This window comes from Caretta caretta, chromosome 28 (genome assembly GCF_965140235.1).
Source record: "Caretta caretta isolate rCarCar2 chromosome 28, rCarCar1.hap1, whole genome shotgun sequence".
Taxonomy (NCBI): Eukaryota; Metazoa; Chordata; order Testudines; family Cheloniidae; genus Caretta; species Caretta caretta.
Genome location: NC_134233.1, coordinates 5,886,752 through 5,905,821, shown reverse-complemented (window position 1 = coordinate 5,905,821; position 19,070 = coordinate 5,886,752). Strand labels below are relative to the sequence as shown.

General features: G+C 45.9%; 1 long non-coding RNA gene across 1 annotated transcript; it reads right to left on the bottom strand.

The window, feature by feature from the left end:
- Window positions 1-11,623: 11,623 nt before the first annotated feature.
- Window positions 11,624-17,877, bottom strand: LOC142070263 (uncharacterized). Its single transcript, XR_012666239.1, has 2 exons — window positions 17,011-17,877; window positions 11,624-14,102 (listed from the first exon to the last, which is right to left on the bottom strand). It is a non-coding gene; the product is annotated as an uncharacterized LOC142070263 (long non-coding RNA).
- Window positions 17,878-19,070: the final 1,193 nt, after the last annotated feature.

Below are 19,070 nucleotides of genomic sequence, written 5' to 3'. Positions count from 1 at the left end.
AGCACCTCCTGCAAAGTAAGGAGCATTCTCAACTTCACTGTGTGCCACGGGAGCCAAGGAACGCAGCACCTGGTGCAATCCAGGGAAGGGAGCACAGTTCAGGGCCTGTTTGCAGACTTGGTCAGTCACTTAAATCTGTACCAAGACCCCCTAAATATCCTGGCTGGGACGATTTAACTGGGAATTGGTCCTGCTTCGAGCAGGGGGTTGGACTAGATGACCTTCTGGGGTCCCTTCCAACCCTGATATTCTATTCTATGATCCATTTGGGGCACCTACAGGAAGTGCTGGCACTTACCACCACAAAATGCTTGTCTCATCCTGCTGTCCTCGACTAACTCCAACATGGAGATCATGACGTTCAGGATCATTCCCACAAAAGGGATACACTTAAGTGCTGCAGAGAAAGGCCAGAAGAGAAGGAAGACAGACAATCAGCTGCTCTCTGCCTTCTTACAACACACTTAGAAACACTGTGGGGCAGGATGCTATGGGTTCCGAGGCCATTGGCGCTGCGTAAGCAGAGCAGAATGGCTTTAAAGCAGCCATTGAAAGCCAGTGGGGGAGTCACCCTGAAGAGGGGAATCCTCCACAAGTGTACAGCTGTGCCCAATGCCCAACTCACTCCCAGAGTAAGGGGAGAGAGCACTGGGGCGGGATGGGAAGTGGGGTGGAGAAGAGCTCCACTAGACCTGATCTTCCACTCATTCCCATCCTTCAGGTATTTCACTCAGGGGCATAAGTTAGAGCTTGCACCTCCGGCTGGATCGCTCATGACCTGGAGGCCAGAACTAGCAACAGCAGTTAATCTCGTGTTTCTACACACACACTCAAACAGAGCTCTGTTTAGCGGAAACATTTATAGGTAGAGAGATAATCCCCTGTCCTTAAATGAAAAACAATCACTTTGAAAGAAAAGAGGGAAGTGACCATACCATAGGCGGATGACAGGTTGCCCAACGTAATGAAAATAAACTCCTCAGGCAGCTCCAGATGATACATCAGCTCTACCATGACATCGCTGAAATAGCAGCGTGCCAGAGTCACTAAGGTGTTGCTAGCTGCCACTTTTAGTTCATTTCTTGCTTCCTAAAAACAAAAACCAAAAGAGAGAGACTGAGGTGACTGAAGCCGGTTGCACTAGCCAGAGTTGTTTACATGAGTCAAGTCCTTATTTCTGTGCACAAGTTGTGAAGGAACCAGCCCAACTTTCTGAGGGTAGAGTCATTCGTTATAAATATTCCTTGAGTCACTTGGCTAAAGAGTTTTCAGCCTTCGAGTTGCTTGCAAGCTGCTTCGTTACCCTATTCACTGTTAGCTACTTGTGGTGGGTGACTGGTCACCATAGTCACATGATATTTTCCCTGCCCTTCCCTGAGGCGGTAAGTGAGACACAGACTGGGCAGCTTCAAGATATTCCGAGAGCTTTCCTGGAATAAACTGTCCCCCAAAAGGAGGCTGACTTCCTTTGGAACAAGAGAGGGATTTTTCCATGGGTTTTCCTGCTGGCAAACTATATTCTAAATCCAATGCTGCTTCTTTTGGAGATAGCTCAGATTCTGTCTGTCTTGGGGCTTTATACTGCCACTTATCGCGACAGTATCAGAGCGCCTTCCCCATAAAATCAGCATCAATAATGAAATCCTGAGTAGACTTCGGGAAAGACTTGCTCCTTAAGACACCATAGGCCTGTCTCTGGGTCTGAGATCATGTGTCTCAGGTCCTGATCCTGCAAAGCACTTCAGCACATGTGTAACTTTCAGCATGTGAGTTGTCCCATCTTATGCATGTGCACAAGTGCTCTCTAGGACCTGGGCTTTGGTCTGGAGGAAGGTGTGGGCCTCCAACAGAAGAATACATTTTCATTTCAGTATATAGTTTATCCCCCCAAAAGAGAGTTTGAATGAGTTAAAGCTTTGGATCCTTTGATTGGTATCTCGGGAGAACTAACTTACCTGAGTCTCTCTCATGTGGTTTGAGGCTAGTGTTGTGATTTTCTTCAGAAGCCTTCTCTCCAGGCCCTGGGTGTCCTGCTGTAAGACTTTCTCCAGGACACAGTAAATGTCTACTCTGTTTTGCTGGGGACAAAACATAAAAGAGAAGAATTGGGAAAACTCTTTCTTGCCGACCAGACAGTAATGTGGCTAATAAGCCCCTGCCCTAATTGGTGGCTTAATTGGTGTAAAACGTGCCCGGCCCTCCACAAGCACCGCATTGAGCAGCGCTTCAGAAGCAGCCGAGCAACTGACATCGTTTAATCTTCCTGGAGAGAAAAGAGCCAGAGGAAGCGCCCTTTACTGCCCCCTTCTCTAGTTTCATTTATTCAGAACAAACAATAAAAATGAGCACCTTGCCCTTGCTCTAGCCACTCCAGGCAGAATTTGTAAATGTGGAATATAAAATACCCAACTCCTGCAGTAAGTCCTCAACCGCTCCCAGAGGCAATGAGCTCAGCCGTTAGATCTACACGGGAGTGGGTTTCTGAGTGGGGGTGGAGGGACACATGTGGACAGGGGGTGCCAGGACCCACGGGTGTGCAGGAACACATGGAGACAGGGGCAGATGTGCCTTACTGAATGGGAGAGGTTAGGGGTCAGACAGGGTCTGCATGGGGGGAGCTGCCTAACAATTCCTTCCCGCCCCTCCCAAAAAAACTGTTCCATACTTTTCCCACCCATACCCAGCAACGCTCCAAGTTCACACCCAGGCTCCTTCCCAGCAATTTACTTCCCTCTCCCTCAGCTCCTCCATTACCCCTGACTCTACCAAGCCTTTGCACTGCGCCTAAGGGGTGCAAGAAATATGGTTCTGTATTGAGTTTAAATGAATTATTACTCTGAGTTCTGTATTAACATGCATAGTAAGGAATCAATTTGTCAAAAAACATTTCCTGAATCCTTTTTGTTGTCTGTATTCATACAGACATACTTGCTGACAGGTATTTTGAAATAAATAACCAAAAATAATTTTAACGGGTGTAATTATATTGTATTATTTTGACAAACAAAATATGCAGAATTTTGCAGAACTTCTAAAATATTGTATGCATCATTTTTATTTTTTTCTTGCAGAATTCCCCCCGTAGAAAATATATAGATAAGGGTCCCTTCAATGCTATAATCTCAATAATATGTCATCATAATAAAGGAGTGTTGGCTAGGATTTAGAGCAGGGAGTCAGTTCACTTGGGTTTTATTCACATTCTTTGACTAACTTGCTAAGTGGTGTTGAGCAAGTTACTTAATTCCCTGTGACACAAGTCATCCGTAAATGAGGATAATGCTTCCCATTCTCACAAGGGTGCTGTGCGTCTTAATTCATTAGTATTAGGGAAGTGCTTTGAGATTTTTGGATGAAGATGCGAAAGAAGGGCAAAGTATTATTAGAAGAGATTACTGCTAGTCCGATGGTGTACTTTTACTGTCTACAGCCCATGTACTCCACTGTGTGTAAAAGGACAATGCTCTCTTTATAGAGCATTATATCATCCTGATCTGTAAGAACAGCATTTTGCATGATGAGTTTACGCCTGAGGACAGAAGGGCGAATACTGATTCTCCTGATGGTGCGCCAGGCCAAGTTCTACACTGAATTATCCCCGTGCAGTCCCCTGTACCCCCATGAAGTCAGGCAGAATTTGGTATGGACACCTGGAAAGCGGATGTAATTTCATGAAACTGCCCTACCTCATCCTTTTGCAGTTTCTCGAGCAGAACTGTCAGAACGATAGCCAGCTTGGTCTCGGCTATAAAGGCAATCCTGAGGGCAATTTTGCCCTTATCTTGATCATCCATATGTGCCAGGAGGGAGACAACCTCATTATAAACACCTGAAATTAAATAAAAGGATAGCAGAAATTGGTGCTGGCCTCTTTAATTCACTATCTAGTCAAGATTCTGCAGGAGCCCCAACACTGTGAGAAGTAGACCTGGGAATCGTGGAAATCCTCTTCCTTCCTCCTCATGACCAGGTTTGTTTGCTGAACTACCCAGTGTGCTTGGGGGGAAATCATAATGAAGCAAATTTGCTCCTTTCAAGTAGATCCCCCCATAAAATAATCTTCCTTTCCCTCTTTACTGTCAATTGATGAGTTTTGATAGCATACAGAGTAATAATTTAACTCTAAGCCAAGAAATAGAGCTAAAGTTAAGCACATGCTTAAGAGTTTTGCTTAGTCAGGGCCCCATTTTCAAAAATCCTGAGCACCCAGATGTACCTATTGGCTATGCTGGGAACTTTGGGGGCTCGGTATCTCTTGAAAATCAGGCCACTGTTGGAGAGCTCAGTATGAATTTAGAAGCCTAACTTTAGGCCCCTTGTTCTGAAGAAAGCCTTCAATCTTCTTTTATGGTAGTTTAAATACTTGCAGAGAAGACTCATGGAACGGAGTTCATCCAGTTCATAGAATATCAGGGTTGGAAGGGACCTCAGGAGGTCATCTAGTCCAACCCCCTGCTCAAAGCAGGACCAATCCCCAACTTTTGCCCCAGATCCCTAAATGGCCCCCTCAAGGGTTGAACTCACAACCCTGGGTTTAGCAGGCCAATGTTCAAACCACTGAGCTATCCCTCCCCCCTGTACAGTTGCCTGTAGAGGTCATAAAGGAATTCCCCCGCCCCCCCCCCACCCCCATGCACAATTGGCGAGGTGTACGCTGTGAGTGGGGTGGGGTGGGGTGGGTCCCTCCAACCTTCATCTGAAGCATCAGGGATTGACCATAGCAGGAGATGGGACACCTGGTAGGGTGGACCAGTGCTCTAAGATGGTTCAGAGAATCTGTTTCCTTAGCTGTCCTGCTCACAAGCTCAGGGTCCAACTGATCTCCAGAGTTGTGGGTGGGAAGGAATTTCCCCCTGGTCGGATTGGCAGGGACCTTTGAGTGGGAGGATGGGGCACTGATCACCTGCTAGGATAATCTGCGTATATCTGACCTAATCAATTCTCGACCATTGCAAGGGCCTCAGGCATTGGTGGAACCTCAGTCTCTCCTGTCCTCTGCCGATGGCACACAACAGTTTTGTCTCCTAAAGACTGAAATGTTTTCGTCCAAGACAAGTTTTGGGGTTCAGGGTAGGGTTGCTAGGTGAAATGTAGTGGCCTGTGAAATACAGGAAGTCAGACTAGATGATCTAATGGTCCCTTCTGGCCTTAAACTCTAGGAAACAATGAAATAGCTGGTGTATGAAAAAAATCAGGATTTGATCTCCCATGTATCTCTTCGCTCTGGGCAGAAATTCTCCAGGAGACTTAATATTTCACAAGAAATCTGAAATGCCGTATTTATCTGTCTCCATTGTAACAGCATTCCAAGCATGAAGGAGGAACTAACAAGATTTCCCCTTCCCAGGAAAGACTGCTTGAGGTTAGGTGATTGCCCATCCGTTATGCAAATTGCATCCTTCAGTTGTAACACCCAGATGCAAACGGAATCATAACTGTAACCTACACTGCCCATCCGTGTGGGATGAGGAGCACTAGTGTTGCTAAGAAATGTGACCCCCATGCTTTGTTCTCTTGCATTTAAGATATTAGCAGAGCTTCATTTAGACAGCTAGAGGAGAAGTCCTTCTGCCTTTTTTGTTCTAATTTCCCCTCTCTCTGATGGAGTTGGCTCCATGGATGCAGAAGACACAAAATGAGGACCCATAACAAACATAAAACAACTGGGAGAAAAGAAGGAAGGCCTCCCCCATAACATTCCCTAGAAACTCAGATTCTCAGGAAAGTTTCCAGGTCCAGAGGCTGTAGGCCAACTCCTCAACTGGGGTAAATCAACACAAGTACAAGGAAGTCAACAGAGGGACACTGGTTTCCAGCAGCTGAGGTTCTGCTCATACAAAAGGAGAACATTACAGTTAATCTGTATGCCTATGCTTTCTAAATGTGTGTGTGAATATAGAATGGATATAGAGAATACAATGCTGACCCTTACCTCTGTTGGTTACCTCCTGCTCACTCACAAATTTATTCATGTTTTAATCTTTCCTCAACACTTCCTCCAGTCCTTTCTCCAAAGAGCTCCAGTACTGATAGGCAGCTGGCCTCTCAGGCTGTCCTGTCCTGTCCAGGATAGCCAGTTCAGATTATGCAAGCACTATTATGACATCGCTGTGACTGTGACATAGCACATAAACTGCTGCTGACCAGGTGGGTGCTGTGATGACATGGACAAGATCCTCAAAGGTATTTAGGCTCCTAACTCGCACTGAAATCAATAGATGTGAGGAACCTAAATACATTTCAATATCTGGGCCCATCCATGTACGCAGTCCAATAGGTGGCTAAATTTGCTCCAGTGTAGAATTTCTCATTCGCTCTAAATCATTTTGAATTTTGGTTCCGTCCCTCTCTCAGTTTGCCACACTTTCCAATATTGGTTTTACTGGAAAATCTGCTCCTGGTTGAATGGATAGAAAATAAAAGCACCGAACAAAGAAAGAGAAGAAACTGCCTTGGAGAATGCACAGTGACACTTGAGTGTGGTTGGTTGGTTGGAATGCACAGTGACACTTGAGTGTGGGTGGTTGGTTTCCTTTGCTTTTTAATTCGGTTGATTAAAAAGCTTGATGAAATCTTATTGGACTGTATTACAAATATTGATTTTATATTGTTTTACAATGAATTGAAATTTATTCTTCATTTCCATGTCCCGCCAAACAAATCAACTAAATTATTTTTTGTTGTGTTTAATACAGTGTGGTGTCATATGTATGGCCATATGTAGAGGCCACACTTGATTTTGGAGATGATGTTGCCTTCAAAGCATTAAGAGTGATGACACTCTTTGCAGTAAACCATATGGAAAAAGAATTCCAATGACATGTGTCCTTTGCTATGTATAAGTGATTTGGTGCCTTACCCTTTCTGATTTTGCCCTTACACGGACATGCTATTCTTTTGTACTCCTCCTTAGTAATTCGTCCATGTTTCCCCATTTTGTAGGATTTCTTTTTGATTTTCAGGTCATTACAAAACTTCTGATGGAGCCATTGGCCTCTTACTATTCTTCCTGTCTTTCCTTTGCATTGGCAGTTGTGCCTTTAATATTGTCTCCTGGAGGTTAAACTGCCAGCTTTCCTGAACTCCTTTATGCCTTAGACTTTTTCCCCATGGGTCGCTACCTACCAATTCTCTGAGGATGTTAAAGTCTGCTTTTGGCAGTCCTTCTCCTGTCATTCTCACTCCTTCCTTTCCTTAGAATCATGAAATCTATCCTTCATGATCCCTTTCACCCAAATCACCTTCCACCTTCACATTCACCACCAGCTCCTCCCTGCTGGTCAGAATCAAGTCTAAAATGGCTGTCCCCCTGCTTACTTCCTCCATTTTCTGAAACAAAGCATTGTCCCCAGTACATTCCAGGAACTTATTGGGTAATTTTGAGTTTTACCATATTCCTTTTTCAGCAGATGTCTGGGTAGGTAAAGTCCCCCATTACGATCAGGATTTGTGTTTTGCATATTTCTGTTGTTTGTTCTAGAAATGCCTCGTCTCCCTCCTCTTCCTGATTTGGTGGTCTGTAATAGACCCCCTACCAGGACCTCACCCCTGTTTATTCCCTCTTTTATCTTTACTCAGAGACTTTCAACTGGTCTGCTTCTCACCTCCTTCTGGACCTCAGAACAGGTTAACAATGCAATATGTCCTCTCTTTTTTTTCCTGCCTGTCCTTCCTCAACAAGCTATAGCCCTCTATACCAATAGTCCAGTCATGAGATTTATCCCATCAAGTATCTGTGATGCAGTTAAGCTCAGTTAAGATTCATGTACTAAAACTCCCAGTTCTTACTGCTTACTCCCCATTATTATTACTCCTTGCTTGTGTGTACAGACATCTAAGATGTTAAGCGGATGCCCCCATGGATTTCCCTCTTGTTTCTCCTGTAATTCTACTGCAATTTTCCACATCTACTTCTCCACACACAGCTAGTTCTCTATTAAGGCCACCTTTTTTTACCTGGTGGCTTTTTTCACCTGCCCCCTCTGAACTTAGTTTTAAGCTCTTCTCCTAAGGTTGGTGAGTCAGTGCATAAAGATGTTCTTCTCCTTCTTGGTCAGACGGACCCCATCTCTTCCCAGCAAACCTCCTTCCTGCAATAGCATCCCATGGTAGAGGAAGTCAAAGCCTCCCAGAGACCCATCTTCATAACCCTATTCTGTGGGCATGCCTACCATTGAGTGTGTATTGAGCAGAAAGAACACTCAGTGCAGGAGACAAGGGGACTGAGTTAAACTGCAGATGTCAGGTTCACATACTTCCATTTACCGTGACTAATCTCTTAAGCTAGTGGGGATGGCCACGCTATAAAAATATTTCTGGAGATCAGCATGTGATTATTTGTATTGCAGTACTGCCTCACAGTCCCAGTCACAGAGCAGGATCCCATTGCGCTAGGACCTGTACAAACAGAGAACAAGATGGTCCTTAACTGTCATTAATTAATTAACACATCTTAACAGCACAACAAACAGACAAGAGGATAATAAAGCAAGCAAAAAAGCCCCCTTTGACCAGGTACCAGCAGATAGCTAATATAGTGCTACCTATTTCGGGAACTTTCTTCCTGAGTCAGGGTCTGATGTGACTCAGCCCCTGTTCCATGCCATTGTGTAAACTGGGGACTCGTACATTTGCACAAGATGGAAAGTATCCAGTGGCACACAGTTGAGGCCTACTCCATTTTTAGTACATAAACAGCAGGCCGCTCTGCAAGAAGCTAAGGGCATGGTCAGCACAGAGAGTTTGCCTGTCTCTGTGCTGGTGTTCTGCACCCCTCACTGTCTACACCTGGCTCCATAAAGTCGGGCCTTTCAAAAATGCAGCATCAGGTAGGAGCACAAGTAATTGTAAGAATGCTTGCTCATTGCAGCTGTTACCATCCGGGCAAGGCATCCACATATAAGTCCACGACGGATGGACCAGTGATGGGAAGAGTGTTCAGCATGTGACAAGTAACACCATGAACTATGTCATGCCACAGAACAAATTAAGATCAAGAACAGAACAAGAGTATGTGTGGCAAAGCCATGACAAACACTGTGCAGGCATCAAGGAGCTCATAAATTAGCACATCATCACCCAAACACTGCCTCAGCTTGACTTAGAACTTGGGCAACAGTAGACCCTCAAAAGGAGGAGGCCACAGCTTTACACCCGAGGTCACTGTGATGTTAACTGGCTGCATTTGACAAGAGCTGGATCAGAGGTTGACTTTGAGTGTATTTACAGGGGGCAAGGTTTTCGCAACACAAGCCTTGTGCACACACGCAAATAGTGTTCTGCGGCAGTGCAAGTTGAGCTGCAGCAATGAGCAGCGGGATCCTGCTTGGGCTCGTAATTCATACACTTGTCTCACGAATGAGGATCAACAGATTAACCCATACTGAATGCAGCTTGACAATATACCATCACTTAAAACACATTACAGTCAGAGAGGATGATAAATATTCCATTTATACACATTATGTACAAGGCCCAAAATGACTGAGGATGCAAGAAAACAAAGCTGGTAAATACAGAAAATGCATTTGTCATAAATATAAAGGGAAGGGTAAACCCCTTTAAAATCCCTCCCGGCCAGAGGAAAAATCCTCTCACCTGTAAAGGGTTTAGAAGCTCAAGGTAACCTCTCGTTGGCACTTGACCAAAATGACCAATGAGGGGACAAGATACTTTCAAAAGCTGGGAGGAGGGAGAAAAAACAAAGGGTCTGTGTCTGTGTCTGTCTGTCTGAAATCAGTGGAAGCTAGGAGCCTAAATACCTACTGTAGAATTTGACCCAATAACAACAATAATACTAATTTGCATTTCTAGAGAGATTTTCTTCTTCAAAGCATTTTACACACATGTTTTCTAACTCTCTGCTTCAAATAAAAGCCATTATTGACAGACAATTATATTTTTCCGTCACAGCATAGACAAATAGGAGAGTGAAGAGAACACAGTTTATTAATGGGATTTTAAGCAGGTTCTTGTATGGAAAAAAAAATTAAAGATCCAGCACTCAAAAGATGACTCTGCTTAGCTGTGTGCCTTGTGGCTTAAAGCAGAATTCCAAGAACATTCCTTCGCTTTTTGAAATGGTTTCTCAATTAATGACAACTCAAAATATCTGCTTCCACCTAGTGGTGCGGGTTTGCATAACATGTGTTGTTTGTATTCCCTGTTTTCGATATCATTACCTAAAAGATAAAATACATCAGAATCTACTGAGACAATTCACACTTCTGCACAAAGCCACAACAGCACTAAGAATGTATTTCTTTGTTAGCAAATAGGATCATTAGGGAGAAGGAAAAGGATAATCTCAGAAAGAGGCTCTCTCTTTCTCCTTCACTTTATTCTATCTAGGTTTTTCCACTGTTCTCCTCAATGAAGTATCTGAGCAGCTTCGTCTAGTACATTAATAATATGACTCACATCTGTCATGGTAATATCTTTTATTGGACTAACTTCTGTTGGTGAAAGGAGTGCACAGAGTTCTCCTTCAGGTCCTTGAAAGGTTATTCCTTTCACCAACAGAAGTTGGTCCAACAGAAGATATTACCTCAGCTAGGGTGACCAGATGTCCTAAGTTTATAGGGACAGTCCAGATATTCGGGGTTTAGGCACCTATCAATCCCACCCCACCCCCATCACGATTTTTCATACTCACTATCTGGTCACCCTATCCCTCCCCCACCTTGTCTCTCTAATAGCCTCGCAATGACATGGGAGTTTGTTCTCCTGTCACAGACTGTCCCCTGAGAAAGCTCTATCTACTGCACAGACAAGCCTCATCCTTACAGTAGAACACTTCATGGTGCCTGAGAAATAGGCCCTGTCAGCCACACCCCTAATCCCAGGGATTTACCTGATATTTTAGATATACTGGGCCCTGGCCACTGAGCCCCTGGAAGAGAAGGACTGCGACCTGGAACCTGACTTGATGTGTTCACGTTGCAGAAGTATGTACACAGTGTCGGAAGGCAAACAACAAACAACACTTCAATGGTCACTGAATGAGGGGCCTGTGGAAAAAAATACTACCATTATGCAATTCAAAGACTGTGTCAAAATGCACGTGCACAGTACTCAGACTCCCTGAATCCTGGCATTTCCGAACTTTCCATTGCTCAGTTTTGCAAACTTACTAATTGTTATTTTCATGCAGATTTTTATGTATTTGTTGGGCATCTAAAGATATAAAAATACAGACATCGGTTCATATCATTGTCGTGCAAACATCCCCATTTCATTGTTTGTTTTTAAAGAAAAAAGTACAGGACTAGGTTCTGGCAATTTCTGTATTGAGCTGTAAAGAAAGATATTTTTAAGGGTTTTGAACTGTCGAAACAGAGGCACAGAGATTGTCTCACACAGGGAGGAGTGGGTGATGCAGTGCACACTTTCCCAAGCCAGCAGAGCTGCTGGACCCCAAGAGATTCCCCCTCTATTCCGGAGTCAACCTTTGCCAGAAGCAAGCAGACAGAAGGACAAAAGTAGCTCTCCATTTTAATAAAGGCTCTTGTAACTTCCTGGGTAAACTGGTCCCTTCTGTTGCCGGCACCCAGTGCCGAGAGGCTGAACAACAGCTTGAGTTGGTTCGTTACCCGGTGTGCTACACCCAATAATCACAACGGGGTGGAGAAGCAGAAAAGTTTATTTGCAGCTGCAAAAAGGTACAGGGAGAATAAAATCTCAAATCCTGCACAACAGAGCAGGAAGTTACACAGGCTTTTATACATCCTTTTTCCCAGCATACTTATCCAATAGCAAGCTGTCCCAAGTATCCATATAGCCAGCCAATCCAGTTCCCAGCTAGTTCCCTGATTCTCTGTATTATTTGTTAAACTATACATAAAGCTGCTTTATTCAGCATTGTTCTTCCATATCTCCCGTTTGGCCTTGCTTAGTTTCAGGCAGTCTGACTCTGCAACATACTGTTGCAGATTCTCAGCATAACTGCTGTGTGTGCCTCCAGGCGGGGGGGCCAAGGACACTTGGGCCTAGCACGCAGAGCTGCTGCGAGTGCCTCCAGGCAGGGGGGGGGGCAAGGACACCGGGGCCTAGTGCGAGGGGGCTTCATCGACACTCGTGGTCTTCCATCCCCTCGAGTTACCTAGTGGCCATGCCCCAGTGTTCCCAACAACTCCCCCCTTTGAGAACACTCAACAGCCTTGGCTCTGAGTTTTCTCACTTGGGCTACTTATTTCTTTACAATATGACTTTGCATAAGCACTTTGTGATAGCCCTGAAGAGAATGACTTATTAACTTTTGCAAAAGGGCCCTAACACATGATACTGCACAGCATAATACCAGTAATACAATCAATACAGTAAAGAAAAATTTCAATAGCAGGCTAAATAAACCACCAAGCCAAGACGACAAACCCCAGCCTGAAAACAAGGTCTGCAACCAATCGTTTTCTGGGGCAGTATAGGCAACCTGTGCTCCGGCTCGGGCATGGGCCTCAGCCTGTACCACCTTTTCATAGATCTCATAACTGCTATCATTTACATATACACAACATCGGGGCCCGATGAGGGCACAAACCCCTCCTTGGGATGCCAAGAGATAGTCCAAAGCCAGCCTGTTTTGGAGGGAAAACGTCCTGAGCTGCTGTACCTCTTTATTTAATGTTTTTACTGCTGACCCTAAATCACTAACCGAGTCCTCTAACTTTAAGGCCACTTTCTCAAGTACCATCTGCAGGCTTACAGTATAGCGGCCTATGCATGCCATGGCTGGCCCGGTAAACAGTGGCGCTATTCCCAGTACAGCGCACCCTACCAGCTTCTCGGTTGTGAGGGGATTCTTCATATTGCCCTCCAATGCCTTAGTCAGTCGCCGCAGGGTCTTTTCTCGTGACTCAACAGAGGTGTCTCGGGCATTTCTAATCTTTCCTTTGGGCAGTGTGGCAGTTATGGAAAGATGAGGAACTCCATGAGCTATATAACAGCTACCTGTCCAGTTGGCTGGCAGCACCTTGTAAGCCTTGCGGCCACATACAAAATAGTGACCCTGTAGGGCCCAGTAAGGACTGTTTCTTAAGGGGATTCCTGGGATATTTAGGGCTGCTTTTCCAAACAGGTCATATGCCCCTAGGGGGGCATCCCATCCTCCTGATTGGGTACAAGTGGGGGCGTTTCTAATTGTCCCGTTCAAATTACACTCGCCATAGGGACCACTACAAACCCACCATTGGCTTGCTACATTGGAGATATTAACTGGACGGCAAGTTACATTTCCAAACCCCTTTTTTGTGGTAAGATTATTTGTAAGTGTTTCCCTAAAAGGGGAGCAACCATTACACCCACACTGTTGGCCTCCCCTGTTGGTCTTTATCCAATACCCATCAGCCCACTGTGTAATAACACAGGAGCTCTTTCCCACAGGATGCCCATAGGGATCAGATTGGTTTCGGGTAAAACATAACACTCCCTTAGTGAGTACTGCAACTGAATACTCCTGGTCCTGATAGGTGGCTTGCTGTAAAGAGGTCTTGTTCCAGAACGGTGAGTTCGTTCTTTCCTGCTCTTTGGTGGTGGCTAATTCTGCTAGGGTCAAGGGCAGCATGTCAAGGGGCATTCCCGTCTTGGGGACAGTGGAGTCGGAGCACATACCCAGCAATCAGTCTAGTTTGTTAAATTAGCAACATGGTGCGCAAGCAAAACAAAGGAGTTATGCTCCCGATATGCACAGTTTGGAAATACCAATACAAAGAATAACAATGTTACCCAATTAATTATTACCAAAGTCTTCCCAACCCAAGGTCTCCAATACCTGGGTGGGCCCATTTTAGCATTAAGGTGCCCGATATTTGTGTCTTTTAAACAGTAGCTTTAGCCCGAGATCGTCACTAGATGAGGAGTCAGCAGGTTGGACGGTCCACTGTTCTGCTGACGAGGGGGCAGGTACTGCCTTCAGACGAGAGTGATGGATCCAGTTCTTGTGTCCCTCGATCTTTGCCGCTGTATGGGAGATCAGCAGGACGGTATAGGGTCCTTTTCACTTTTCCTGGAGAGGCTCGTCTTTCCAGGTACGAACAAGCACAGAGTCACCGGGCTGTAAGGAGTGAACGGGAGAGTCCAAGGGGAGAGGCTGGGAATCCTTGGTATGCCTGTGAAGAGACAAGAGAACAGCAGACAGGGAACACATATACTGTGACAAAAAAACATTACCCAACTCCCATTCCCCTGACAGAACCGGGGTGCCATTCATGGGCCATGCCCTTCCAAACATAATTTCAAAGGGACTGAGCCCTAATCTACCCTTTGGGAGAACGCGGATACGGAGTAGGACGAGGGGCAAAGCATTAGGCCATCGCAGTGAGGCTTCTTGGCACACTTTTGAGAGATGCCGTTTAAGGGTCTGATTGGTATGCTCCACTACACCACTGGCTTGCGGTCTCCAGGGTGTATGGAGTTTCCAGGGGATCTGTAAGGCATGTGAGATGCTTTGAATGATTTTTGACGTGAAGTGTGTCCCATTGTCAGATTCCATCCACAGGGGGAGTCCAAAGCGAGGAATGAGCTCCTTAACAAACTTGAGGGCCACTGTCCTGGCAGTGCAGTTACAGCATGGGAAGGCTTCTGGCCATCCGCTGAACCGATCCACTATAACAAGGAGATATTTGAACCCTTGGGTCCGGGGAAACTCAGTAAAGTCTATTTGCCACACTTGTCCGGGGCCCGGAGTGGGTTCTAGGGCAGCTGGTGGCACAGGATGTCCCAGTCGGGGGTTATTCTTTTGGTAGACTAAGCAGTCCGCTTGTACCTGGGCAGCCAGGGGTCGGAGTCCGGAAGTGATAAAGTATTTTCCCATTAGCTGGATAAGTGTTTCCCTGCCAGCATGAGTGGTTTGATGTAGTTTCTGCAGCACTGGCCGGATTAGGCCCTTTGGTAAGAGGACCTTCCCTTCTGGGGAATGGAGCCATCCCTCCTTTTCCCGGAGACTGAGTTTGTCAGTTAGCTGTCTCTCCTCCCCAGAGTACTGAGGGGTTGGAAGCTCCCCTACTGATGGGATAAGGGCATGCATATGGGCGTTCTCAGCCTGAGGGGATGGCAGGGTGGCAGCATGCTTAGCCTCTCTATCTGCCCGGGCGTTACCTCTGGCCACATCTTGATCCTCCCTTTGATGGGCTTTACAGTGTACCACCGCCACTTCCGAGGGAAGTTGTATGGCTTCTAGGAGCCGGAGGATTTGGGGCCCTTACTTGACTGGGGAGCCTTGGGCTGTCAGCATTCCCCTTTGCTTCCATAGGCCAGCATGAGCATGCAGCACACCAAAAGCATACTTTGAATCAGTAAAAATGTTGACCCGCTTTCCTTTTGACAGTTCAAGTGCACGGGTCAGGGCTATTAGTTCGGCAAGCTGGGCAGAGGTCCCAGCAGGCAAACCTTCAGCTTCCACAGTGTCATGGAGGGTCACAACAGCATAACCCGCCCTCCTGTGCCCATCTATTACAGTACTGCTACCATCAGTGTACCACTCATAATCTGCATTTGGGACGGGTGCATCCTTTAAATCCGGACGGCTGGAGTACTGGACATCTATGATCTCTAAACAGTCATGTTTCTGTTCCTCTGTTTCTGGCAAGAGGGTGGCTGGATTAAGGGAGGGGCAAGGCTGTAGGGTGACTTCAGAGTTCTCTAACAGCTTAGCCTGGTACCGAGCAATCCAAGCCTGGGTGAGCCAAAGCCCTCCCTTTGCATCCAATAAGGCTCGGACCATATGGGGAGTATAGATTTGCATAACCCCTCCCAATGTTAGCTTCTCGGCTTCCTCAAGCAATAGGGCAGTAGCTGCGACCGCCCGTAAACATGCCGGCCAACCCTTTGCAACCTGATCCAATTGCTTAGAAAAATAAGCCACAGGACGCTTCCATGCTCCTAACAGCTGTGTAAGCACTCCTAGGGCCACCCCCCTTCGTTCATGTACATACAACTGAAACGGCTTAGAGAGATCTGGCAGGCCCAGAGCCGGGGCTTCCATCAAGTTTCTTTTCAGGATTTTAAATGCCCTGTCAGCCTCTGGGGTTCAATAGAAGGGGTCATGATCTGCTCCTTTTACACAGTCATACAGGGGTTTAGCCCACAGTCCAAACTCTGGGATCCATATCCTGCAAAAGCCTGCCATATCCAGAAATGCCCTGAGCCGCTTACGGTTACTTGGGGTAGGAACTTGACAGATAGCTTCCTTTCTTTCGCTTGAAAGCTGACGCTCCCCTTGCCTTAGCTGTAACCTGATCCCTCTCCACCTCAGACAACAGGGTTCTCAGGAGGATATTACAGTCGTCTCAATCGGCTTGTGACTACTGAGGCACCGCTCAAAGACTGAAATAAACCTGCTTGGGTTCGTTGAGAATTCCCCAGCCTGTGTTTTAAAAGCTGCTAAGTCTATTGGATTGAATGGCACATGGGTTTAAACTTGCATAGTGGTAGCCTGACGTCCGTCTGCCCCTGGGCAAGCCACAACCGTCTCGGTAAGCAAAGGATAGAGTCCCACCGAGGAGGCAATCTCTGTAACCCGAGGCATCCTACCCTTATAAGGTGGGGATGTGGGGGCCGAAGGGGACACCGGCTCTGCCATTACAGTGGGGGTGGGGGTCTGGGGACTAACATTAGCTGCTACCGAACCAGTCGGAGTCAGATTACAGCGCTGTAAAATATCTGGTCGAGTACATAAAGTCAGAAACAAATGCGCATACATATGTTCATTCCATTTACCCATTCACTGACAAAACAAAACTAATTGGAGGATCGTGTTGTAATTAATTGACCCTCCTGGTGGCCACCACTCCTGGTCCTCTAGTTGATATTGAGGCCAGTCAACTGTACAGAATCGTTTTAATTGGCTCTTAGTCATTGGATCCGCACCAAATACCTTCCAGTTTGCTAGAATGCACTCTAGGGGCGTACACCATGCCCTAACCTCTGAGCTCTGTCCCTGTCCCATACCTACAGGGTAACTCTGGGCGTCCCCAGGTTCCAACAGAGCATATAATCCGGATTTTAATAGGTTCCTACCTTATCCAAGGGTCCGGTTCTTCACCGTGGCCTGCAGCTGCTCCTCCCCCATGTCTAAGGGACCGGTTCTTCACCGCCGTCCACAACAGCTTCTCCACTATATGAGTGCGTTGCACCGTTGTGCCCTCTGGGGTCGATCAAATCGCGTCTCCTCCGAGGCCCCCGATGAACTCACCGGTGCGCGCTGGGCGTCGGTTCTCGCTGCAATCCTCGACCTCCAGGAGGGGTCCGGGCAAGGCTAAATTGCAGCCTCGTCGCCCACCCAGGGACGCCAAAAGCTGTTGCCGGCACCCAGTGCCGAGAGGCTGAACAACAGCTTGAGTTGGTTCGTTACCCGGTGTGCTACACCCAATAATCACAACGGGGTGGAGAAGCAGAAAAGTTTATTTGCAGCTGCAAAAAGGTACAGGGAGAATAAAATCTCAAATCCTGCACAACAGAGCAGGAAGTTACACAGGCTTTTATACATCCTTTTTCCCAGCATACTTATCCAATAGCAAGCTGTCCCAAGTATCCATATAGCCAGCCAATCCAGTTCCCAGCTAGTTCCCTGATTCTCTGTATTATTTGTTAAACTATACATAAAGCTGCTTTATTCAGCATTGTTCTTCCATATCTCCCGTTTGGCCTTGCTTAGTTTCAGGCAGTCTGACTCTGCAACATACTGTTGCAGATTCTCAGCATAACTGCTGTGTGTGCCTCCAGGCGGGGGGGCCAAGGACACTTGGGCCTAGCACGCAGAGCTGCTGCGAGTGCCTCCAGGCAGGGGGGGGGGCAAGGACACCGGGGCCTAGTGCGAGGGGGCTTCATCGACACTCGTGGTCTTCCATCCCCTCGAGTTACCTAGTGGCCATGCCCCAGTGTTCCCAACACTTCCATTCTTTAGCTGACTATTACTCAGGCTCTTTTCTTACTGGCAAACTTGAATTTTGATTTTTCTACGTCATGGCCAGTCTTTATCGTCTCTCTTGTAAACTTGAATATGCCAATCCCTGAGACGACATACTTTCTTGTTTTTTCCTGATTCGGCAATCATAGCTTTGGGGATTGAGCTCCCATTTAAGGTACTTTTAATGATGACCCCCAGTCCTTTATTTCATCTATCAGGATGTTCAAAGAGAGCAGCTACCCTTCACTGAACGCCACTGCTCTGACTTTGGATTCCCTTGTAGAATGTGTGGGGCTGGGGTAGTTGTCTCAGCTGGACTCTTAATCCAGAGGAAAGACGCTCTCCCCTGTTCAATCAAGATCGGGAATGGCACATAGATTTGGGAGAAAAAGTACATTTTACTTTTACTCTATTTTCTTATTTCTCAAAAGGAACAGTACAACAAAGATAAAAACATTGTGAATAATCAATATAGGTATTGATGTATCTCGTCTGAAATGGGACAGCTGCTCTTCTACTCTCGGGATGGATGCTATATCAATAGATAAGATAAAAAGACAGGCCTAACTGAGAGACTGAACCCATATGAGGGCCAAATTCTGCTCCTCGGTTACATGAGTATGTCGCTCCCCGACTAGGGCCCAAATCTGTGTAAAGAAGAGTAAATCTGGTCCCAAGGGAGTATCAAACAACTTCCAAACTGTATAAGAAGGATGGTTGAGTCTAAACTATAAAGACAATTCCAAATATGGACCGCAGTTCAGGAAAGCAGCCTTATTCATCCCAGCATATGAATGATGTAAGAAAATTCTGAAAATGTGCATCTTAGATCATGGTCATAATTTTAAAAAATTAATTGACACAGCGGACACCATTCACATTTGAAACATAAAGTAGCTTAAAACTGTCCTAGCTTGAAGTGGTGTGAAACTGCTTCAGGAAATGTGGTCCTCTTACAAGTGTAGATGTGAGGTTGCATATATGGTAAAGCCATGTATACAGAATACATGCTGATCTTAATCCTACAAATTTCCTAAACACTATACAGAATATCTAATTGCTTATTTTTAAATCCTAATCAGAGGAAAATTAAAATGATTTGTGCAAATAATTGAATTCTAAGGATTGTGTAACAACAAACACTCTTATTTTCTAGATCTACTGAGAGCTA